Source organism: Eubalaena glacialis, chromosome 3 (assembly GCF_028564815.1).
Source record: "Eubalaena glacialis isolate mEubGla1 chromosome 3, mEubGla1.1.hap2.+ XY, whole genome shotgun sequence".
Taxonomy (NCBI): Eukaryota; Metazoa; Chordata; class Mammalia; order Artiodactyla; family Balaenidae; genus Eubalaena; species Eubalaena glacialis.
Window position 1 is genome coordinate 170,793,845 of NC_083718.1, and position 25,819 is coordinate 170,819,663.

Below are 25,819 nucleotides of genomic sequence, written 5' to 3' on the forward strand. Positions count from 1 at the left end.
AGGGAGCTTGGGAGGATGGATTTGGGGAGGAGTGAGAGGTAGGCGGGCAGTGCCTCTGGTGGAGAGGGGGTTTGAGTGGGAGATGGTGGTGGGGCAAGGACAGACGAGAGAAAGAATGAGAAGGGGCACTGTGCTAGTCACGTCTCCTTTAGTGGCAGGTGGCAGAAACCCAACCAGAACTGGCAAAAAAGGGGACTTAACTGGCTCTCAAGCCTGGGAAAGATGCACCTGGATCAGAGACTCGGACTGAGTTGTCGGGGCTCTCATTCTCTCCACTCTGCCTTCCTCTTTTGGGCCCATCCTCTTTCCATTGCAGACAGCCTTTCTCCACGCTGGGGCAAGAGGTGGACATGGCCACAGGCAGCATAGGGGTCACACCGTCTTAGCTCCTGAGGCAGGAGACTGAGACTCTTCCTTCCAGAAGCCACAGTAAATCCTAGGAAAGGAGACCGACGGCCAGGCTGGGGTCACCTGTCCATCCATGGCCAATCGCTGTGGTCAGGGAGATGGGGTGGAATGATGGCCAGGCCTGGATCTCTTGTTTAGCCTGGGGCCGAGGGCCTGGGGTCCTGGCATTGTGCCAGCCACATGGAGTGAGGGAGAGGAGATTCGCCTAAGGAAGGAAGCATTTTTCTGTTACCTGGAGACGAGGGACAGGGTTTCTGGGCGGACAACAGCAATCAGTAGTGACTGCAGACATGGAGAGGGGACTTATGGGAGGATGTCAAACTATGACTGGGGATGGGGAGAGGTTGGGGGTAGGAAGGCCTGTCGGGGAGAGGCTAATGGCTGTTGGAGATGATACGTTTTTTTCCTGCGCCTCTGTCCCAGCAGTGAGCACACTCCAAAATGCACTCCCACCTGCTCTTCCTGTCTCTGGACTCTTAGTGTCTTCCTATGAGCGTGATGGACTGAGAAACATCAGGCTCTTCTTTCTAAAGCACACTCTGCCACTTCCTCTGGGAAGCCCTCCCTGACCTCACCCCAATCTGGCAGAGCTGGTGGCCCCCTCCTCTGTGTCCTATGCTCCCACTATTGCCCTCGATCTGGGCACAGCTCCCCCTGTGCTCCAGTGAGGGACCCCCATATATGTGCTGTACGAAGGCCTTTTGAAGCCCATCTCTGTCTTTTCTTAGTTAGCAGATTGCTCCCCGCCACCCACCCCCCACCACAGGTCCTGCTAGCTCCTGGGTGTCTGCATGTGTCCCCATGTGAAGATATGTTTGTTTGTGTGTGTCTGTGGTCATGAATGCGTGTCTATGTACATATGTACACCTATGTGCATATAAGACTGTGTAGTGTGTCTCTGTGGGATTTTATATGGGGATTTTGTGTGTCTGCCTCAGTGTGACCTTGTATATAGGATGGTCTGGGGCACCACTCTCCTCTGGGGCTTGGTAACCTTGTGGTACACACACACAAATACACATACAGACCCACACAGAGGTATAGACACACACAAACATAGGTGCACAGAGACACAGATATACAGAAACAGACAGTAGTCACACACTCACACACACACACACACACATGCCCGTCTGGAGGTCCCTGTGGCCCTGCCCAGGGCTGGCTCTGCATGGGGCTACCCTCCGGAAGGATGGGTGGGAGTCCTCACCCTGGCAGGCTGGCTGGACTCATTGGGTTTGAGGCTAGCTTCTTTCTAGCTGGTGACCTCAGGCAGGCTACTTAACCTCTCTGAACCTGTTTCTGCATCTTTCAACGGGGGTTACAGTAGTTGCTATTTCATAGGATTATTGTGGAGACAGAGTGATATGATATTTGTTTTGTGTATAGGCAGTGCCTGGCATACAGTACGTGCTCAGTAGATGTTGGCTTTTATTAGTGCAGCCTCTGGGTGTTTGACGGCACAAGTCAGGATTTCAGACCCACAGGCGCTGGGCTCCAGGCAAACAGTCAAACCTGCAGCTTGTTGCTGGGATGAGAGAACCAAAGTAAGAATAACAGCATATACTGTTTGAGGGCTTTCTATGGGTTTGACTCAGAGGTGGACATTTTACAGGAATTACTCATAAAATCTGCATCACAATCCACTAACACAAGTATCTTCTCATGGTCCCTGTTGTGGATTGAATCATGTCCCCACAAAAAACACGTTCAAGTCCTAACCCCTGCTACCTGTGCATGTGACCTTATCTGAATAGAGGGTCTTTGCAGATGTAATCAAGTTAACATGAGGTCATACTAGATTAGGGTGGGCCTTAATCCAATGACTGACATCCTTATAAGAGAAGGAAATTTGGATACACACACAGAGGGAAATTGGGCCATGTGACGATGGAGGCAGCCACTGGAGTTATGTTGCCACAGGCCAAGGAAGGCCAAGCATGGCTGCAGCCATGAGAAACTGGGAGAGAGGCATGGACGCGATTCTCTCTCAGAGACCTCAAGAAGGAACCTGCCGACACCTTGACATTAGACTTTCAATCTCTGGAACTGTGAGATGATAAATATCTGTTGTTTTAAGCCACCAAGTTTGTGGTGATTTGTTTACAGCAGCCTTAGGAAATAAATAGAGCCGCATGTCACAGATGAGGAAACTGAAGCTCAGAGAGGTTAAGTCACCAGCCGAAGGCACGCAGCTGGCAAGTGCCAAGGTCAGGGTTTGAACCTGGGGCTGCCTTGCTCCAAAGCCCTTGCTCCTGGTCAGTGGCATGTTGGCCTGGCCACTGTTCTGTTTTGTGGTTATTTGTGCACAGGGCTCGTGGCATGGGTCCCTGCATGCCCAGGGATGGGTCAAGGGGCTGCTCAGTGTGGGCAGGCTAAAGGCAGAAAAGGGGGTCCAGCAGGAGCCTTGTACCTCAGGGAGCCGGCCTGCAAGTCACATTGTAGGTCACCAGGCCACTGAGGGCTTGAGCTCCAGGCTCTTTCTGTGTCGGGGTGGGGGGGGGGGGCGGCTGGAGGAGAGTCCAGCTGGTGCTGAGGGTCCTGGGTGAGGCCGGCCCACGTTTTCAGAAGACTCAGGTTCTAATCCCAGCCTTGCTTCTCTCCAGCCTCATGACCTTGGGCAAATGATCTCACCTCCCCGTGCCACAGTTTCCTCATCTGGAAGATGGGCACGAGGCTCTCGGGGCTGGGGGCGGCAGGGCAGGAGACAAAGAACCATTGTGGCTGGTGCTTCTCTCACCCACACAGCTCCCCGCTGGGAGATGATGTAGGGACCGTTGCCCCAGCGACGGGAGGGGGCAGCCCTGGATTCCCTCTGGGAAACAGGAGGGCCAGGTTGCCCAGGTCACCGCCCCAGCCACAGGAAACCAGCTGACGCCCTCCTCTCCTGTCCCTGCCCAGGAAGGGACTTGCTGTCCCGTCAACAACCCAGCGTAGCTTCTGAGAGCCACACTCAGAGCTGCTGGGGTCCAAGATAGCATCCAGTTCCCTCATCTTATAGGGTGGGCTGCCGAGGCCCAGAGAGGGGAAGGGACTTGGCCCAGGTCACACAGCGCCCAGGGGCAGGCAGGAGTAGAACTCAGGACCTGTGACTCTCAGCAGCTACAGTGGCAATAATGGATCTTGGTCTCTGACTCTCTGTCAGACTCAGCTGCATACATTACACACAACAGCCCATCCAGTCCTCACAACCTCACAGGGTAGATACCACGATGACCCCTATTTTACAGATGAGGAAACTGTGGTATGACATTGTCAAATATCTCACCCCAGGACACACTGCTAATAGGTAGCAGAGTCAGGATTTATACCCAGGCAACTGGAGCTGGATAAAGTCCTATAGCATCTGGCCCAATTCTCCTGTTTTTGAAATGGGGAAACTGAGGCCTCAAGTGGTGAAGAAACATGCCCCAAACCACACATGTAAATGGCAGGCGGGGACTGGCCCCAGGCCTCCTGAGGCTGACACAGTTAGTTGCCTACCATCGGCCTCTCCATCTTTACTCACAGGACCCAGGCTTTATTCATGGTGGCAGTGTGCCCAGATTAAAAAAACCCAAACAGTTTTTCCTATTCTCCCTAGCATATTGGATTGCCACGTGACACATTCTAGCCCATGAAATCTGAGCAGATTCACTGAGCGGGGCTTCCAGAAGAGTCTTTAAAGGGAGGTCACCCAACTGGTATGGGCTTTTACCTCCTTGCCAATCCCTTTCTTCCTGTCCAGAACACAGACAAGATGCTGGAGCAGGAGCAGCCATTGTGTGATCCTGAGGCTATGTGTCTGAGGATGATGCCACATGCTGAGGAAAGCTGAGCAGAGAGAGGATAGGAGCCGAGTGGTGTGTCTCTCAGCCCGGCGCTGCCTTCTTCTGGACTTCCTGTTACATGAGCACAAGAACACCCTCTTTGATTTAAACCCCAGTTCAGTTTTTTCTTTTTAATTTTATTACTTACTGCTAAGTGTAATTCTGACTTATTGGGTTTAGATTCTGAATCTTAAATTCTAATCAAGTTGGTGTCAGAAAGTCACAGACTACCCAGTTCAGTGATTTTCTTTTCTTTTTCTTTTGGCTGTGCTGGGTCTTCGGTGCTGCGCGCACCTTCTCTAGTTGCAGCGAGCAGGGGCTACTCTTCGTTGCAGTGCGTGGGCTTCCCATTGCAGTGGCTTCTCTTGTTGCGGAGCACGGGCTCTAGGCACGTGGTCTTCAGCAGTTGCGGTGCACAGACTCAGTAGTTGTGGCTCACAGGCTCTAGAGCGCAGGCTCAGTTGTTGTGGCGCACGGGCTTAGTTGCTCCGCGGCATGTGGGATCGTCCCGGACCAGAGATCGAACCCATGTCCCCTGCATTGGCAGGTGGATTCTTAACCACTGCGCCACCAGGGAAGTCCCCGGTTCAGTGATTTTCAAATTTTGTGCTGCATATGTGCTTTATGGGACCGGCAAAACCACTGATTTGAAATCTATCATCTATCTATCTATCTATCTATCTATATATCATCTATCTATTTATCTCTCTATTATCCATCTATGTCCTCTATCTACTATCTATCCATCCATCTCAATTTCCAGACACTGTGGGAGGACCCCATCTCTTTGCTTAAAAGAGGGAAGCTCTGTTTTTCCACTGCTAAAAAAATGTCTGAAGGCTGCCATCTCATCAGACTCTTCTATTTATTTATTTAAAAAAATTTTTTAAAAGTCTTTATTGAATTTGTTCCATTATTGCTTCTGTTTTATGCTTTGGTTTTTTGGCCACGAGGCATGTGAGATCTTAGTTCCCTGACCAGGGATCGAACCCACACCCCCTGCATTGGAAGGTGAAGTCTTAACCACTGGGCCACCAGGGAGGTCCCCAAACTCTTACATTTAAATGTGAGGAATCTGAGACTCAGTGAGACAATGCTTGACTCAAGCCGAGAATAGCAGGAGGAGAGATGAAGAGGCCTCACTGCACCTTGCAGGGAGGAACGGGCTGGCAGGGAGGGATGATTCCATGTCAGGCAGCAAGCAGCCCCATGAATACAGGTGCAGACAGTGAGAGCACAGCTGAGCCTCGGATGCACTTGGATGGAGGAATCCACGGTGACAGAGATGGAAAATGGGGCAGTGATTAGCTCTGGGCAGCAGCACAACATGGGAGATGAAGTCCCAGTCACTATCTTCTAGAGCCTGGGCTGGGGGATGGGGATGTATTGTGAGCAAGACAGACAGCATCCCTGCTCCAGAGAGCTGCTGAACAGTGCTCAGACACAGAGGCCCAATAGAGGAAGGACCCCAACACCCCATCCCTAAAGGAGACATGTTGGGAAGAGCCTTTGAGTGTTGGGACACAGTTTCTAGTTCCTGCCCTGCCATGGCTTTGCTGTGTGGCCTGAAGTGACTCTTTGCCCTCTCTGGGCCTCTAGAGTGGGTGGGAGAAGCTCTCCCCATGGACTCGTTTCGCTCTGACATCCGGAGAGTCTGGTGTCACTAGAATGATATCGCTTTTGAATGTACCTCTGTGTTTCTTCACTGCTTTCATGTGACTCTCTTCCTTTTCAGCCAGAGGCGTCCAGGGTCTTAGAGAGGAATAGGATTGGGGATCAGGCACACAAAGGGGAAGAATTGATGTTCAGCTTTTGACTGAATGGGATCCTGCAGCCCTTAGCCAGATAATGGTCTTGAAAGCCAGGCTTTGTTGAGAGAGAGGAAAGTCTTTCTAAGTCCCCGAAGTCCTCTTTGCATATCAAGAGCCCAGTCTGGCTGCCTCTGAGATCACAAGAAGATTGTGGAGAGGATGGAGGAGATGAAGAGGGAAATTCCCACCAGACAAGGAGGGGAAGTGAGGGTCTGCTATTACAGGAGGGGGGAAAGACAAATTCTGGTGAGGAAGGACCAGTGTGGGGACAGAGCCTGGGTCCCAAGGAAACACCCAGGGGCCCACTCTTCTGGGCATCAGCCTATGGAGAGGAGGTGACCACAGACACCAGGAACCTTACACAGGGTCCTAGAACATCAGTGCTGGCAGTTCTTTATGCCACTTATCCAGTGTGGGGAAGGGGGTGGGATTGTGGAGCTGGGAACATGACATTGGTGGGAGAGGGTGTCTGGTTTGATGCGGCTGACTGAGCATCACTGGGTCCCCATGACCTGAGTAGGGTGACCAGGAGGTCAGGAATTCCAGCATGCCCCCAGGATCATGAGACCAGCAAAGAGAGGCCCCTTGTGACCAGGGGCAACGGGTGGGGAGCCTCTCTGGGTCACTGCAGTGGAGGCTGGCTCAGGTCCAGGTCTGCTGGACCAGTGCTATCACCAGCAGTGACAGCGTGGACTGCAGCCAGTACTGAGAGAAGCAGGAAGAGGGGCCTCAAATGGGTGCCGGTGTGGACCAGGTGGGCAACACATAGATGGGAGACCTCACCCCACTGCCTCCAAGAAGCTCTGTCAACTTCCCCCACTTGTCTTTACCCTGGCTGCCGTATTTGGAAGGAGAGATGGGAAGGGGGAAACACTGAAACACTGAGCATTCACCCCAAGGCAACTGATAACCCCAGAGAGACCCTGTTGCACTGGAGGGGGTCATATTTAATTGGTGATGAACTTGCCAATTAAGAGTCCCTCTCGGGCTTCCCTGGTGGCGCAGTGGTTGAGAATCTGCCTGCCAATGCAGGGGACACGGGTTCGAGCCCTGGTCTGGGAAGATCCCACATGCCGCGGAGCAACTGGGCCCGTGAGCCACGATTGCTGAGCCTGCGCGTCTGGAGCCTGTGCTCCGCAACAAGAGAGGCCGCGATAGTGAGAGGCCCGCGCACCGCGATGAAGAGTGGCCCCCTCTTGCCACAACTAAAGAAAGCCCTCGCACAGAAACGAAGCCCCAACACAGCCAAAAATAAATAAATTAAAAAAAAAATCTGTTAAAAAAAAATATTAAAAAAAAAAAAAAAAAGAGTCCCTCTCTTCTCCCCCAGCCCCCATCATCACTGGGATGGGTGTTTGAGCATGAGGTGAGGTCGTTGGTGAGAAGTCTAAGAAAGGTACATTGACTTTTCCTTTGTGCATCTGATTTACAGTGTGCAGTTTTGAGCTGCCGATCCCAAGGGTAGGGTTTGTCCATCTTTATGTTTGTCCTTCCCTTTCTTTGGTCAGGTTTTGTTTGCTTTGCCGGTTATGTGGATGGAGGCTGGCATGGGAGGGGGAGGGGGAACAGCATACAGGTGATATCTGCCCAGTCCCTTAGGAAGCGTTGTCACATGTGTTGCTTCATTTGATAGTGTTAAGGATAATCACCCCTCTTTGGGGCAACTGCAGCTCAGAGAGGATAAGCAATTTGTCCAAGGTCATACAGCAAATTGGTAATGGAACTGGGATTTGAACTTGGATCTTTAGTTTCTTAAAGACACGTGCTTCTCACTTGCACAGGCCCTGTAGGGAGCACCACGACCATGTGATTGATGGCGGTGGTTACAAGACCATGATCTACTTGGGGGCCCTACCAGCATGTGACATCCATGATGATTCATCAGGGGCCACGCGGGAACCGCCTCCTAGCTTCCGGGCCATCACTCTTCCTATACTGCAGGAGGAGGCCCAGGTGAAAGCCTCAAACATGCCTGGCAGAATCATGGGCAAGAAAGAATCATGCATCTTGTTCCAATTAAGATGTTGGAAGAGAAGAGAGTGTAATTGTCCCACAATTACTTTATTTATCAAAATCAGAATGAAGTGTGATTATGAAGTGTCTCAGGAGAGCTGCATGGAGCTGGGGATGGTCCAGGGTCTGATTGGCATCCCAGTCACCACAGGAGGGAAAGCCAACCTGCGTGGGCATCTGGGGAGGGCCTCCCAGGCCCCGTGGATGAGCAGGGTAAGGTCTGGCTCCTGCCCAGCTGCTGGCTGGCAGGGGGCTTTGAGTCTTTCTCTTTCCCTTCCTGATCCCAGCCTCTTTCTGTGGAAAATGAGGCAAGCTTTCGGCCCTGCTCATTTCACAGGGAAGGAAGGGAAGCCGAGACTCAGCAAGTGATTGGAGCTGTGCTCAGCCTTTCGCACATGCCGTGAAATCCCTTTCATGTGTCACAGATGAGATATCATTTAATCCTCCAAACAGGACTTGACCAAGATGTCACGTCCTCCAGGAAGCCTTCCCGGAGCCCTCAGTTTGGGCCAGATGACTCTATGTCTCCACTCCCGGACATTGGTGGGGTCTTTACTGTCCTGGGGGTTGAACTGTCCATCTCTTTGCCTGGACTGTGAGCTCTGCAAAGGCCAAGATAATTTTGGACTCATGTTGGCATTCCCAGCACCTGGGACAGGCCTCTAGTACATTCCCCATAAATGTTTGTTGAATCGATGAATGACAGATAAGGAAACTAAGGCTCATGGGGGTTCAGTAACTTGCCCGAGGACACAGAGTTAATAATTCTCAGAACCAGGAATCAATCTGTTTGACTGAATACTTTGTACTAGTGAGAGGAGAGAGTTCAAGTGCTTTGAAAAGTGTACAGGACCAAGGATAAGCTGAGGTACTGGCATTATCACTGCATGGTCACATGCCCGCAAGAGAGAGGACCACTTGGATGCCTGAGAATAAACATTCAGAAATGGAAGAACGGACGAGCTGATGACATGTCAGGCACTGTTTCACACACTGGTGTGATGCAGTTATCCATGAGCTATCATCTCTAAATTCAAGGAACCCCTAGTCTAGTGGGGAGACAGATGGGGAAAGACAGTGCGACACCTTCAGTAAATGCAGAATTTCAGGGTCCTGCATGTGTTTTGACCCGGGGCGGAACCAGGAAACGTTTCCTGGAGTACTTGACATTAACCAGAGAGAACAGCCTGTGCAAAGTACAGGGGTGAGGGAACATTGGCTCTGCTGGGTTGACCTGTCGGTCCAGGAGGGCACCAGAAGCAGCAGGTTGGGAGGTTGCGGCCCAGCACTGGCCCCGCCCCAGTCTGCTGAGCCAGCCAATCACTCTGCAGCTCTGAACCTGCAAGCTCCAGTGGCTCCCGGCCACTGACACACCCGGCCAGATCCTGTGGCATGAGAAAGGAGGAAGCAATCTTGGTTTGTTCAGTTTCCTCTGGTCCTTCCGTAATCCCTGAGCTGGCTCTAAGGAGCAATGCCTCAAGACAGCTTTGCACAGCAGGACGGATGGAGGGGCAGAGGCTGCTCTTCCTGTCTGGGGCTCCTTTGCATCCACGATCCATGTGTGTCCAGCTGAGGCTGAGCTGGCTAGAAGAACCAGGAAGGCTCAGCATTTGTTGAGGATTTGTTTGGGGCTGTGCATGGTGCTGGGCGCTTTCATACATTATCTCAGCTCCGCATCGCAGCCTTGAGGTGGCACTGTTATTCCCATTTCACAGATGAGAAGGCTGATGCTTGGGGGGTGGGTGATTAGGAGGCTGGTCTGTGGACATATAGCTCATAAACCATGGGCCAGCATTTGGACCCAGGAGTGTCTGAGTCCACTGTGCCAGGCTGCCTTCCAAACTCACCTGAGGTTCTTAACAGACCAAACATTTCTCCAGCAGGGTAAGGCCTTGCACAAAAGGGCCAGGTGGGGAAAAGCCCATCCAGCCAAGTGACTGATACTGAAGGTGAGTGTTGGGCCTGACAGGTGGGCCCAGGGTACGTGAAGTAGGGAGCAGTCACGAGGGCCTAGAGGAAAGGTTGGAAAAGCTTGGTTCTTTTCAGCCAGTTCTGACCTTGACTGCCTTGGAATGAGTGCGCTTTGGAGGGAGACAAGAATACTACTGATGGTCGTTTATATTTTAATATACATAAATATCCATCCATCCATCCATCCATCCATCCACCCATCCATCCATCTATCCCTCCGCTCATCTATCCCCATTCCCATGAACATTTTCCATCCACCTACTGATTCATCAACCAATACACCTATCCATCCATCCATCTACACGTCCATCCACTCTCAGTTCATCCATCCACCCACCCATCCATCCATCTACCACACCCATCTACCACCACACACTCATGGGTTAATTCAGTGCTCCAGCGAGAAGCTTCAAGGACCCAGGCTCTGTTTATATTTTTGCTCTGTGGTATTCAGAATATCAGGGTTTGTCCTCCATCTTATCACCTCAGGCTGCCAGATCTCCTCATGGCTGCATCACCTCTCAGCATCTTGTCCTCACACATCAGTGTTCAAAGGCCAGAGAGAGAACATCTCCTCATTGTGTCCCTTTAATGAGGAAAACTCTCCTGTGGGATCCCCAGTAGACTTCCCCTTGCGTCTCCTGGGTCAGAATTGCATCACATGGCTATTTCTAAACAACTCTCTGGCAAGGGAAAACGTATCATCATGATGGCCTTGAACTAAACAAGATGTGCTGCCTGGGGCCCCAGTGTCCTCCTAAGATGCTAGAGACTTGAATAAAGTTGGGATTCATTTAGCAAGGAAGAAGGCAGGGGGAGAGGGAGGTGGTTGCTGAGTAGGCAAATGTGTCAGCCACTCCATCCATCTTTCCATTCACTCATTATCCACACAGCGATTCATCCACCCATGCATCCCTCATTTATCCATCCATGTGTCCATTCATCTAGCAAATGTTTATTGATGCCCACTGTGAGCCGGGCCCTACGCTCCCTGTCTGGTGGGAACTCACAAGAAAAAGATTCTCTCTAGGGAGAAATATGGAGTTTCCCATAACACCTCTGATAACTGCTTTATTTAGTCACATTAAGAATAATATCTGAAGATCGTGCTGTGCATTGCAGTTTGCAAAGATCTCCAAGGACCACTCCTTCATTCCACACACGTTTATTGAGCATCTGCCGCATGCCAGGCAGAGCTTTTTAGTTTTACAAAGCGCTTTTTCCTGCATTTGTCAGAATGAGCCCTCCAAAGTCAGAGACCAAATGTTCTCTGGAGGCAGGGATGAAGCATCCCTCGGGCCTTCCTCAGAGCCAGGGGTGGGGAGTCCTCTGGGGTCAGGGTTGGTGAAGAGCTCCTTCTGAAGTAAGGAAGTGTTTTCTGGAGACAGGGCAGGGCCTTTCTAGAACAACAGACTGAGCATTTTCTAGAGCTCATGATGGGTTCTGTTCAGAGCTAGGGAGGGGTTTCACAGTCCCCAGGCAGGGTGTCTTCTGGGCCAGGTATGATGGAATTGCACTGTGCTCAGCACGAAGTGGGTATCTCCACTAGACCCAAGGGCAGGTCTTTGCTCCGCTGAACTGGGCAATGTCTGCGGCCAGCCCTCCAGGCGCTGTGCGATTGGTAGATGTGAACTTGTCTTTGATACAGACGCCTCCCTTCTAGTCAGGTCCACCACTCCCCCACCTTTCAAGCCTGATATACACTGAGCCTGTTACTGGTCTGTGCAATGTCTCAGGACCTCCAGATTCACCCTGGTAGCCCACCCAAACTCACCATCCCATGTTCTTCCACCTGGGCCTCTCTGCTCACACAGATGGGGCCGTGTGCCTATAATAAATACCATTTCCATCCCTGCAGCAGCCTGAAATGGGCCTCACCTTCCAGGGGATCAAAGTCCAGGCCTCGCAGATGCCTCCAATATGTACATATTAATGGCAGGCAGGACATATCAGGACATTAGGAATGTCAGCTTTTCAGAACATTCCTGCCTGTCATGTCCCCTTAAATCTTTGAGTTGAAATTATTGGTTTAGAGAGGTGTTGCTGGAAGGGGAACCACTTCCAGGGTCCGAGAGTGGGCTCTTGTCTAACACTCGGAAATGAACTGTCTGAGGAGACACATGTACTGACAAAACAAAAGGCTTTATTGGAAAGGGGCGCCCGGGCGGAGAGCAGTAGGGTGACGGAACCCAGGAGAACTGCTCTGCCACGTGGCCCACTGTCTCAGGTTTTATGGTAATGGGGTTAGTTTCCGGGTTGGCTCTGGCCAGTCATCTTGCTTGGCCCATATTTGGTCTGACTCGGGGTCCTTCCTGGTGGCGCGTGCATCTCTCAGCCAAGATGGGGATTCCAGCAAGAGGGCTTCTGGGAGGTTAGGGCAGGACATATGTCTCCTCCCTCCTCCTTTTGGCCCCTCCCGAATTCTCCCAGTTCGTTTTCAGCGGCAGCACTGCATTCTTTATCAGGACCCCCTGTTGTGAGACAACTCAGGCAAGTGATTATCATCCTGCCTGGCCAAGGCGGGCAGTTTTGGTCAATGGTTCCCTAACAGAGGGACGCCATAAATAAGTGACAAGGGGCCAGCTACATTCATGCCTTGGAATCCTCCATACGCAGTGCCTGGGAATCCTTCAGACCCCTGAGCTGTGATTACTCCAGACTGAGTCATCATTTTGGGGCTCAGAGTCTTCCATACCCAGGGACTCGGAGTCCTCCACACCCCACGGTTACGGTCCCCCACCCACGGGGGCTAGAATGGTATAGGATGAGGCAGCCGGTTCTTGCTGGTGATTGTAAGAGGTGCTTGTAGCATCCCTTCCCAAATCCGCTTTCAGCGATGTCAGATTGATAGCTCGAAGTCAGCCATGATGGGAGTATTCCAATTGCCACGGAAATCGGCAAACACTACCGATCAGTAGTTCCCCTCCCCCACCAAGAGCCCACTGTTAAATTTACCAGCACCCCACTCGGAGACCTCCAGACTTAGAGCTGAAAGCCCTCCAGATTTAGGAGTGGAGGATTCTCCACTGCCAAGGGCAGTTGGTTCTCCAGATCTTGTGATGAAAAGATTTTCTAGATTTTTGGATATTGTGTTTTCCAGAGCCCTGGGCAGAGTAGTTTTCAGTCATGAAGGGAGTGTTCCTTACAGCTTAGGAGGGAGTGTTTTCCAGAGCCAGCAATGGAGTGATTTCTAGGGTCAGGACCAGTGTTTTCCAGATCCAAGGATGGAGGGTTTTCCAGAGCCATGGATGGAAGTTTTCTCAGGCCTAGGAATTGAATTTTCCAGAGCTGGGGATTGAGAGTTTTCTTGAGCCAGAAACAATTTCCCCCAGTTCATAGTCATAGACTTTTCCAGAGGTAGGCAAGGAACATGTTCAAGATGGACCACTGTGTCTCAGTTCAGGGCAGAGAACGGCATCTCCTCAGAGGCAAAGGAGGCTGGCGTCGGGGCTGCTCAATATTCAGGGTCTCCACATTTACACCGAGACCCTATCAAACCCACTGTCCTTGGTTACGGCTCCCAGATAGAGGGTGGCAAATCTTGTCAGCATCTCAGCCTCATAAATAAACTTGAAAATGGTTCATACTCTCCAGAAGAACAAGTTCTCGGCCCAGTTCACTCAAGGTCTGAGTGAAAACTCACTGAGTCATTTTACTACAGTGGAGAAAAGTCTAAAAGCAAGTTCCCTGCATTAACTCTCTGGATATGAAGGACCTCAGAGCCTCTTTTGTCAACTGGAGTGTTGAGCCCTTCTCCATTCATCATTATGTTGGTCACTTCTTGGTAATTTAACCACGTGCCCTAAATAAGTAGTTGTGAGTAGACCTGGACATTGGAAAAAATAGGGGCTTTGGCATCATCAGAACCAGGTGAGGATCCTTGGGCATGTTACTTACCAAGTCTGTGTTCAGTTTTCTCATTTGACAAATGGCAACCGTACAGCCCATCCTGTGTGTGAAGCTCCCCAACATGTTGCCTAGGGGAACAGAAGCCTTCTAACCAATGTAAGAAACAATGCAGGCAGTGAGGAAAAACAAGCACTGGCCTGTCTGGGGGCTGACACTCTATAATGGGGTGCCCTGGGAGACCTCACTTCCTCCTCTGACCCTCAAGGGGTAACACTCTGTAAACTGTAACACTGTAAAACTCAAGGGTTAAAAGAGATGATGACAACACATACCCACACCGGCTCTGACACCTATTTACATTCTAGGAACTGAACCTTGGCCTTTAGAAAGCTGCCCCAAAGCCTATTCTTTGCGCAGGGAGAGCTGAATCATTTCTCAGTGTCTGTAATGACATCCATTGACATCTCGTTGGAGCAGTAGGTGAGGTTCTCATGGTATAAACATGGTGACTCGGCCAAGGACCCAGGAATGGAAGACACCTCCTGGCTAATCAATCCTCCTCCCTCGAGATTCCCCAGGTGTCTCTACGTGTAAAGATGAAAAACAAATGGGAAATTATAGTGTTCCAGTGACAACAGCGAAGTGAAGGCTGCATCCTCTCTTCGAGAAGGGCTATCTGCCCAGAAGGGAAGTATGGCATTTCTCATCACATGAACGGAATCTGTTCCTGAAGATGTGTAGGAAAGTGACACTTTGGAGCTGGTTTCCCAGCTCATCCAAACTCCCAACCAATTAACCCAAATATCTCAGAAACACTGTTAAACATCTAAATGATAACCTTTCAAGGATTTCTGCCTCAAATAAAGCACTGAAAAATTGAAATCAATAAGAAATTATTATTTCTTACTTTTTATCATTAAAATATTACCCAATTATTTAACCCTGCATGAATAATCGGGGAGTAGGTTTGTGTACATTGATGTATACAGTGTAGGGTGTGAAGGAGGTTTTCCTTCCGTACCACAATGAACACGTGCTACAGGGTAAATAACAAGTACAGGGATAGGTTAAGATGCTAGAGTCCATCTGAATTGGACCTGGGCTGGGAGTGCCCCCAGGTGTCTGGCAGAAGCAAGGAAAGTGTATGGAAAAGAATCAAGCAAAAGCTTGATCCCTATGGGAGAACAGTGGAGATTCACCTGGAGTGCACACTGCATTCTCCCACCTGGACCTGTGTACAGTGTAAATGCTCTGGCAGTGAGGAACACGTATCTATTAATTAACACACATTTTCTATTTTTTTTGTAAGCCATTCAGATATTAGGATTCAGCTAGTGTGAAATAATTACAATTACATTTCCATCACTATTCAATTTATTAAAGTTATAGACCTTAGACCCTAGCTCTTTCTTTAGCTTTCACTTTCAACTTATATATCTTGATATTTTACTTATGAACTTAGTAATTTTTATATAAAAGCAAGATACATTTACTTGTTCATTGATTCATATTCAATTAACTCATACATCTCATAGATTAAATTCCCATAGACTTTTAACGCCATTTACATATTTAATTAAGCAAATTCCTTTAGATATTTCAAACTACAGTTACAAATTCAATTTGATTCAAACACTTCAAACAACTGACAAGGGAGACTTACAAATATGATGAACAAATTATTCCTAAGCACTTAAACAACTTTTGTAAATCTAATCAGACATAAAATTAGTTGCTTAGATTTCGTTTCATACATCGTAAAAAAAACCCAAGTAGAGCATCCATAAAACAAAACAATGATTATAAAATTTACTACAACTGTAAACATAGCTTGTATAAAAGTAGCAATATTATGATTCATTTCTTTATTGTCTTACTTTGTTAAAAGAAACATGTGAGTTAATTTATAAATTTCTCACCCCAATTAAGATGAACTACATTACTATCTTGCATTAAAACTAAGGTTACTCAGTAGAAGACTCAGGTCCATGACATGGGTGGGGTGACTTTATTTGGTTGAATCTTGAAGATTGGGCCATGGGACACCAGTCAAAAATGCTCAAGACCAGCAGAGGCCCAAGCATAGGTAGACTTTCCAGGCATCAGACGGGTTGGCCTCCAACTCAAGGTAAGGTTCTGTTGGCCATGTGTTCAGCACTTTCTGAACACTTGCCTTTTGGCTGGAACGTAACCAATAAGATAGGTTTCAATTTCTTACATCTCAGGTCCTCTCTTGGAAATGGCCAGTCTCTTAAATAAACAAGGGGGATTCCATGCCACTGCATTTCACTACATTCCCATAAAACTACCCATTGTATAATTTCTTACATTAATACCTAGTGTGCTCAAATCTCTTGCCCATTTTTCTAGCAGGTTGTCTATCTTTTTCCTCATTTGTTGGAGTTCTTTTTTTAAAAAAAATATTTATTTATTTATTGGCTGCGTCGGGTCTTAGTTGCCGCAGGCAGGGTCTTTCACTGCAGCTCGCGGGTTTCTCTCTAGTCGTGTCGTGGCGGGCGGGCTCCAGAGCACGTGGGCTCTGTACTTGCGGCATGCTGGCTTAGTTGCCCTGGCATGTGGGATCTTAGTTTCCTGACCAGGGATCGAACCAGTGTCCCCTGAATTGCAAGACGGATTCTTAACCACTGGACCACTGGGGAAGTCCCTGATGGAGTTCTTTATGTATTCTGGATGTGAGTTCTTTGCCAGATACATCTGTTGTAAATATCTTCTTCCACTCAGTTGAAATGGAGAGTCTGGGTCTCTTTTCTGAAATTCCATAATCAATTGCATACTCAAGATCACCTCTTGAATGTCCAATGGACAAGTCAAGCTTTATATGGTAAAAATGGAACTTTTGTTTCTGGATTTTCCATCTTCCCACTTCATCCCCTCTCCTGAAACTATTTCCAGATCAGAAGTTGGCACCATTATTCATCCAGTTGCCTAGCTGCATTCTTTTCAACAGAAAGTATGTAAAAAAATAAATGCTGACTTAACAAATAAACACCCATGTAACTACCATCTAGGTCAAGAAAAACATTGCCAGCACTCAAAAGTTTCTTGTAAATCTCGAAAAAAAAAAGTATTTATATTATATTTTAGTTTTTCCTGTATTTGAACTTTATATTGATGGAGTCACCCTGAATACATTTTTTTCATGTCTTCTTTCTTCCTTTCAAACTTACGTTGCTAATACCCATCCTGTCGTTGTGTGTAACTCTAGTTTATGCATTTTTATTGTTGCATATTATTCCACTATAATGTATATGCCACATTTTACTCTTGATGGATATTTGGGTTGTTTTCAATTTTTAGCTGGTGCTTCTGTGCCTCTAAAAATATTCTTATACATTTTTATGATACATAAATGCATGAATTTGGTTAAGGTATGTACCTAGAACTATAATTGCTGGTCACAGGGTGTATCTATTTTCAACTTTCCCAGAAAAAGCCAAACTCTTTCCCAAAGTGGTTGTAACATTTTTTTTTCTTGAGTCAGTATGAGGAAGCTCTACTTCTCTAGGGATTTGTCCATTTCACCTAGGACTTCAAATTTATTGGGCATGAACATTTTAACCATGTCCTCTTCTTTTTGATGTCTGTAGCATCCGCACTGATGCCCCTCCCCCTTTTATTTTTGACATTGTTTATTTGTGTCTGCTCTGTATTATTCTTGGTCAATGTCCTCAGGGCAAAAGTGGCTTCCGTGATCACCTTCCTCTCTGGGTTTTTATATTTCCTTCCAACTTGCCCTACTCATTTCTTGTGATCTTGTCCATTCTTCATTGCTTTGAAGCAGCTTTTAAATGTTTATCAAGCATCTTTATTTGTTTTTGATGGGAGAGCTGGTCTTGAAAACCAGCCCCTCTGTTTCTGGAAGTTCATGATCATTCAAGATTCCTCTCTTTTCCTCAGGTCCAACATGCAGACTATCCACCGATAAGTCCCATCAGCTCTGCTCCTAAAACAGACCCCAGCCCCACCCGCTGCTCCTAACTGTCATCCTGCAATATAATATTTCATAATTGCTGTCTTGACTCAGTTTTGAGATCCTAACTAAAAACTCTCAATCCTCTTTGTGGGCACTTTCCTAAGCCAACATCCCAGCCTCTTCTGTTACCAGATTCTGATGCTCTTGGGTTACAACAACACTCCCAACTAACAGAGACCCTGAAGCCGGGCATTGAGGGAGGACCCCCTTTTCCTTGGGCTGTAAGAAAAATTCAAAATACTCAATTCATGGAAGCCCAGAACCTACTAACCCCACCCTGCTTGCCACCTACCTTCCAGCTTGCTGGCACCTGTTCCCCAGGTGCAAACCTCTGTGTGGCCCTGTGTGGCAACTTTCTCTCATTCAGAGATGTAAACGTGCCCAAGTCTCTAAATCAGCTTCCCAGGTGGTCCCCTGCTAAATCCTCAGGCTGGGATGTAACTCTAGGAGTCATATGATTACTTTAAGGAGTGCTTCTGCAAAACAGGGTGGGTGTGTAAAACACAAACATGCAAGAGGTTCTAGGACCTCTTTTGTTTTTGTCACATAGAGGGGTTCACCTCTTCTCCTTCCAGTGATTGTACCGGCCATACTCTCTGATGCCCACAAGCCCCAAACAAACCATATCGAGTGGTCCTAGAGTCAACATACTGTCATGCCAAGAATGTGGGCTTTGGAATCTGACAGACCTGGGTTCAATCCAGTAGGCTGTGTAGTCTTGGGTGAGTCACTTTATCTCTCTGAAACTTTCAAATAATACCCACCTTTCAGGGTTTTCATTAATGTCTAAAGTAGTAATGTATGTGAAGACCCCAAATGTGCCCTGGGCTGGAGAAAGTTCTAGCTACTGTTCAATTGCAAGATAGACCAGAGTTGGAAAAGTGCGGTGAATTAGAAGTTGGGGCACCTACAGTATCTCCTGGTTCTGCCACACAACTCAACTGTGTCACTCTGGGTAGTCACTTCCCTTCTCTGGCCCTCAATTCCTCATCTCTAAAACCAAAGGTTGGGAATTCCCTGCTGGTCTAGTGGTTAGGACTCCACGCTTTCACTGCCGTGGGTCTGGGTTCAATCCCTGGTCGGGGAACTAAGATCCTGCAAGCCATGCGGCATGGCCCAAAACAAAACAAAACAAAAAAACAAACAAAAAAACCCAAAGGTTGAACAAGAGAATTCCAACTAAGGACACTACCAGCTCTGACATCATGAAGAGTCCTTGATTATAAGATCTGGATTGATTCTTTGACATTTAAGAAGCTGCCAGGTTGTCTTACCTTTGTTCCTTTGGAGAGGATATCTGTAAGAGGATATCGTATTAAGGTTGTAGGCGAGGTTTGATGGTATTAACGTGGCATTATGACAAAAATCCATGATTCTTGTCTCACCATCACACTTTGTCTTGTGTTTTCCCCAAGAGAGTGTATAACAAGTACATGTGACCAATGAGGAGTCAAAACACCACTTTGTGATGAGCTAAGCAAACGCCCCATATTCCAGTGCAGAGCTGTACTATATTAGACTCCTAGCCTTTCCATCCTCCTCTAACACTCAGTAATAATAATGTCATCGTTAGCTGATGGATTGGATAGTTACTGTGTGCCAGGCAACAAACCTTATTTAATTCCCAGTAACAACCTAATGATGGTACTATAATGACCCGGCTAACCAGAAAACAGGCCCCGTCTGTCTTTGAAATCTGACCTAACAGAGAAGAAACTCTTCCTTTGTGCTGGGGGGTGAGAGGAGGGACAGACATGATAGAGGAGGGCACTAGCCCCACTCACAGGTGGTGGCTACAGCTTGACTCTGAGAGGGGAAAGAAGTACACAGAGGATGGGAAGGATGGGTGGGGGCTGGGGCCAGGGGAAGGTCATGGGGTGGAGGATGATGGGGGTTCAGATCAGTTTTGTGAACTTGTACTTGGGATGAGGCTCTGTGCCCAGTGCTGGGAACACAGAGGTGAATGACAGTCTGGGTGTGTGTGTGTGTGGTGGGACAGACGTGGAAACAGATAGACATCTTTTCAATGCAGCATGATTCAAAAAGTTGCGTACACAGGACATCGATGTTGTTTGGAAGGGGGAGGGATGGTCTTGTCTGGATGCCTGGAAAGCCCTCCCAGTTTCCCAGGTGTGGTGGTGACATCCACTCAGTCACTGAACCTGTGACGCCACCTCCTTTTACCTCCTCCTGAATTTGGTTCTTCCCATCTCTACTGTAGGGGTCCTAGCCATCCCACCGGTCCTTGCAGTAGCTCCCTCAAGCCCATCCTCCACACAGCAGCAAGAGTGAAGACCTTTCTACAGTGCAAACATAACTTAACCTAACCTTTGCCCTCAGACCCCTCTGGGAATATGGTCCAAGATTCCCTGGCATGCCTCTCAAGCCCTTTGGGATCTTGTTCCTGCTTCCCCTTTCAGCTTTACCCTAATTCCTCTTCCTTTTCAATCCTCCCCTCCCCCACCATCTAGTTTCCTGCCATAGGGCCCCAAGTGCTCCTTGTTTTCTCTTGCCTCCCAGTCTTTGCACAGGCCATTCCCTCTGCCTGGAATTCCCTTCGCCACCCTTCTTCATCTGGCTAACTCCTTCAGGTCCCAGCTCGGCATCCCTTTCTCCTGGAAGATATCCTGGCCTGCCAGGTTGAGTAGGGACCCCCTCCTCTGTGTTCCCACAGGCCCGGTGCTCGCCATCCTTTGAGCTCTCAACACACACTGCCTTGTGATTTTCTGCTGGGCTGTTGGCTTGCTCAGACTGGGGGCTCCGTGAGGGGGGTATGAGGTGTGCTCATGTCTGTATCTGCAGAACCCAGGCGGCACCTGGACGGTGGATAGTGCTCACTGCTGTTTGCAGGGTGAATGGATGGGTGCTCGGTTCCGGGACTGGGGGCTAGGCAGTAATGGGGTGTGTGTGTGAATGACCGCCTCTGGAGGAGTTTAGGTCCCTGGGCTGAGTGGGGGGCGGGGGAGTCCCCGTGCCCCGCCATAGGTTCGAAAGACCTGGAAACTGGGCTCTCCCACCCGGAGTCTCCTCCTCTCATTCCTGCCCAGCGCCAGCCTGCGCTGTCATAGCAACAGCCCGCCCGGGAGATTGGGTCAACCAATGGCAGCTGGTTCTGGTGACGTAATGCCCGGATCTTGCAGCTCATTGGCTCCGCTTTTGTCCAGGTCGGGGCGGGGCTGTGGGTGGGAGACGGGGTGGGGAGGAAAGTGCGCTGGGAGCCCTGGGATTATCTCCGATTCAGTCGTGCGATTAGGCCCTCTGCTGCATGCCTCGCTCTGCCTTCGCTCCCTCTTCCTCTCCCTCTCCCTCTGCCCTGCGCCTGAATTTCTCCTCTCTCTTTCTCTGCGCGTCGTTCCTGTCTCGGGTTGGCTGGGTCCTTCTGTCTGTATCGGTCTCCCTTAGGGCTGGGTTGCTCCTTCTCCACCCTCTGTCTCTGCCCTAGGGTCCCTCTGACTCTGAGTGCATCTCCCTGTCTCTCCTGGCAGCTCTGCCTCTCCGGCCGTCTCTCCCTCCTGTCTTGCTGGCGGGTGCCTTCTCCAAACAAGGGCGCAGTGAGAGCTCCTTGACTTGCAGCCAGAAGGTGACTCACTGCTTCAAACCGCAAGGCCTGCCTCGTCAGTCTCCGAGGCACCTTCTTCCCGAGTCTGTTGGAAAGCTCTGGGCCCCGGGCCCAGCTCTTGAGACCCTGGTGAGGGCCTGGGCTAGGCCTTTCTCTGATGTGCCTCACAGGTATTTGTTCTTGTTGACTTGTCACCCAGTCAAGGGGAAGGCCGGACGTTCTGTGCTTTGGAGCAAGGAAAGGAGGAGAGGACAGACTTAGAGAAGGAACAGGCATAAACTTCAGTAATTAGAGCAGAGAGGTTTAGGTAACACAACTGGGGGAACTTCCAGAAAACAAGTGCGTAGGCACTGGAACGAGTGACCGAAAAAGGTAGTTGCACGTCTCTACCCTTCCACCCGTCCATCCATCAACACAACATATGGGTGCCTCTCGGTGCGAGGCTGCTCTGTGCTGGCATTGGCTCAGTCTCCTGGGCTCCAGGAGTTACAGCTCAGTCAGGGAGGGAGACGTACAAACCTTGGTTTTGTTGGGATTCCAGAGGAGGGCAAAACTCATTCTGTCAGGTGTGAGGGCTCAGGCAGGGCAGCTTCCTGGAGAAGGTATCCTTTGAGCTGATGTGTTCGGGAGAATGGATGATAGCTTGTTTGGATCAGCTTGGGTGGGGCAGGATAGCAGGACACCAGTATGGATGGATCCGTGCGGGTAGAGGGTCCAGGAATGTGAATACCTGGGAGTTTGCACTTGATCCCAGGGCTGATGGGGAGCCACCGAAGGGATCTGAGCAGGGGAGAGGCACGGTCAGACGTGGGTATCCTGCAATCTCGCTGGCAGCTGGGATCTCATCTGTGTTGCTCAAGCCTGAGTCCCAGCACAGAGTGCGGTGCCAGTCCGCAGTAGGGGCTCCGGCTTTTGTTGAAGGAAAGCATGAACTGGAGGGGAGACGTTGTTCTGATAGATGAGCGGTGAAATGAAGAGGCCGGCATTTGTGAGGCGGTGGAGGGGATGGGAAAAGTGGATGGGTTCAAGAGATGGAAAAGTCGGGTAGAATGGACAGGGCTTGCTGGTTTGTTAGAGGCTGTGGGGGTGATGGAGAGGGAGGTGCCCAGGGTAACACCCATGGTTCTGGCTTGAGCCGCTGAGGATGGGAGGAGAGGGAACACGGGGAGGGGGGGAACGATTTCAAGGGAAAGGTGGTTAATTTAGAGTTGGACTCACAGAGCCTGAGGTGCTTGTGAGATGTCCAGGTGGGGCTGTCTGTGGAGAGGTCTGGGCTAGGGTGACCAGCATAATGGTGGCTACGGAGGCCACTTAAGGACTGGGACACATAAGAGCAGGTTTGTCAGGTAAGGGTGTCCTTTAGAACCTCAGGGAGACCTGGCTAGGGTTCGGGAGTCCTGGGTTCTGGTCTGGACTCTGACACTGGCTCGCTGTGTGACCTTAGGCAAGGTCCTCTCCGGTCTGCTGTCCCCCTGTCTCTCAGCAGAGCCTCTCAGAGATGGAGAGAGGCTTGGACTACTTCTCTTTTTAAGGCTTCTGGATATGGTTTAAAAAAAATATGAAGATGTGCCCAAAATGGGGTGACAAAAATGATGGTTATTTACCTTAGTCACATTTACAAATTAACATTAGGAACAAAGATACGGGGATTTCATGTATGACCTCATATGGAGATAAAAGCCCAGATCAGTCATGCTGGGAAATTAGGTCCCCGGTAGGGCCTTCCAGGTTGCCTGGAGTAATTGCCCCTTTTGGTAGGAAAGGCGCCTGGCTGGGGGCGGGGAGGGACAGAGCCAAGGTGCAGGTCTGAGCCGCAGCTGCTTCTTGTTCGAAGCCTGGATGTTCATGCCCCTCCCCTGGTTCCTGCTAGCCGCCAACATGGAGTCCCTCCTCCCAGAGCCCTCAGAGGCTGTGTTGATCCCAGGCCTGTGGGTTTCCGTGGGAGGAAAGCCCACCATTGCAGGGCCTGCACCGCTACTTTCCTCTCCCTGCTCCTTGCTCCTCAGGGCCAGGGCACTGGATGGAGTTGCTGGGCTCTGCCTTGAAATCGCCCTTGGGCACGTTGCTTCCTCCCAGCGTCTCAGAGTCTCAGGATCTCTGTGTCCTCGGGCTGTAGCCTGGTGACTGGCACAAGGTATGCACTTAATAAATGTTGGTTTAATTGGATTAAATTACAAACTAATTTATTTGGCTGGAGTATGGATTGGGGGAAGGGTGGTAGTGAGAGTTGCCATCAAAATACGAGAAAGCCTGCAAATGTGCTTTGGAAAACGTAAGCCAAAGACATATTTACGAGTCTGCATCACATCGCATTTGGCCCACAGTCCCTGAAAGCCTTCCAGAGCAAAAAGTAGATGCAAAATGGGATTTCCCGCCCCAACTGAAGACATCTTTATTTCACAAAAATTAATTCTCTGTGGCCCCGTGGTCAAAGTGAGGACCCACCAGTGTTTCAAATCCCACTCCATCACTTTCTGGCTGTTTGACCCTCGACAAATGACCCAACTTCCTTGTGTATCAGTTAGACACAAGTGTAAATTGGGAATATTGCTATTACCCTACTCGTGGGCTTGTTATGGGGATTAAATGAATTATTAGATGTAAAGTATTTAGGACAGTGATTGGCATGTGTGAGTGCCCAGAAACATTAGCTTTTATTATTGTTAGCATTGATGTAGCTTCTTTGACCCCATCCCTAGAGCCGATCCCTATTAGCAGTTGGTGGGTGTGGCAGGTGGCTGAGCATCTGTTTAGCTCCTTCCTCTGCTCCAGGGCAGTGGTCCTTAATTTTGACTGCACTTTAGAGTCATCTGGGGGGGACCCTTCAAAACTCCCAGTGCTGGGCAGTAACCTTGAGCAGTTACAGCAGAATCTCTGGGGGTGCAACCCCAGGCCTCAGTGCCCTCCCAGGTCAATGGCAAATGTGCAGCCAAGGTTGAGAACAGTGGTCCTCACAGTCGACACTGGACCGGCAGTGCCAGCAACACTTGGGAACTTATTAGAATGCAGATTCTCAGGCCCCACCCCAGCTCTCCTGGAGAATTAAAACCTCTTGGTAGAGAAGCCCAGCAGCCTGTTTTAACAAACCTTCCAGAAGATTCAGAGGCAGCTAAAGTATGGCAACCACAGATCTAGAGGCTGAAAAGTGCAATATATTATTTTGAAAGCCACTGCTGTAAGCAGCGTTCTATTATTCCCAGTCTGGCAGGAATAGGGACCAATTCCCACCCACTGGTAACCACCATACCCTGTGTCACGAACTCCCAGCTGCTTTATATGGGTTCTCATATTTAGACCTCAGAGCAATGCAACACCAATAACCTCTCCTCCATCGTCTAGATGAGGAACTTGAGGCTCATCTCACCTTGAGGATATCGTGTCCAGGGCCTCACAGCTAGTTAAGGGACGGCGTGAGGACCCCCAGGGCAGGATTTTTCCGAGTGTTGGCTTCACAAGGAAAGGGCCTGTTCAAGATCCTGTCATAAGGCACAGAGAAGGCAAAGCTCTTTGAGATCACTGGTCCTCAAAATTATGCCAAGAAATAGCTGAGAGTTGCACACGCAAAGGCTGGCATGCGAGGGTGGTGGTCTCCTGAGAGGTGGAGCCTGTAAGGTGCTTGGCATGGTCCTAGCACATGGTCAGTGCTCACAAACATCAGGCACCATCACTATGAGTCACACGCTTGTTGGTAAGTATAGATAATAGGGTACCATTTTATATCTACTATTTGTTGTTATTGTTTTATTTATATTTTTATTGTGGTAAAATACACATGCCTTATTATTTTTAATACTAAATGTGCTCCCTCTTGGAAGTTTTCCCATACAACTTCCAAGTATAGACGGTGCTGCTGCCTCGGCTGAAATGCTAACCCTAAATGGTAACCCAGTTACCAGCTAGGGCATGTGGAAGAGCCAGTAGGTGTGGAGTGAGGCTGACGTGGGCTCAAATCTCAGCTCTGTCACTTATCTGTGGGGCTGCGGGCAAACCCTTCCTCTCTCTGGACCTCAGTTTTCCCCTCCTTTGAATGGGAAGCACATTACAGAATGCACCCTTCTCTACAGACCTGAGGGGTTATTCTTCCTGTCAAAGGGAGCTGGTGGCCCTGCAGACACGACTAATCAGAGCCTTCCCAGCCTGGGCCAGGCTTCCCACCACTGGACACCTGAGCTGGATTCATTCCCTGCCTTTTTATAACCAAACTGCTTGTGATGGGGAGGAGGGGTGCAGAGGGGCATCTACCGGTGTAACACTCCTGGCCTCTCTCTGCCTGTCCCTGACCCCTGTTGTTGCTCAAGAGTTAGTCTGGGGGAAGGCACTGAGTGAACTCAGCCCTGCTCCCTCTGGGCCTGCAGAAAAGCTATGTTCTGGTTGGTTCTCTGATACCAGGTGGTCTCGGCAGGCT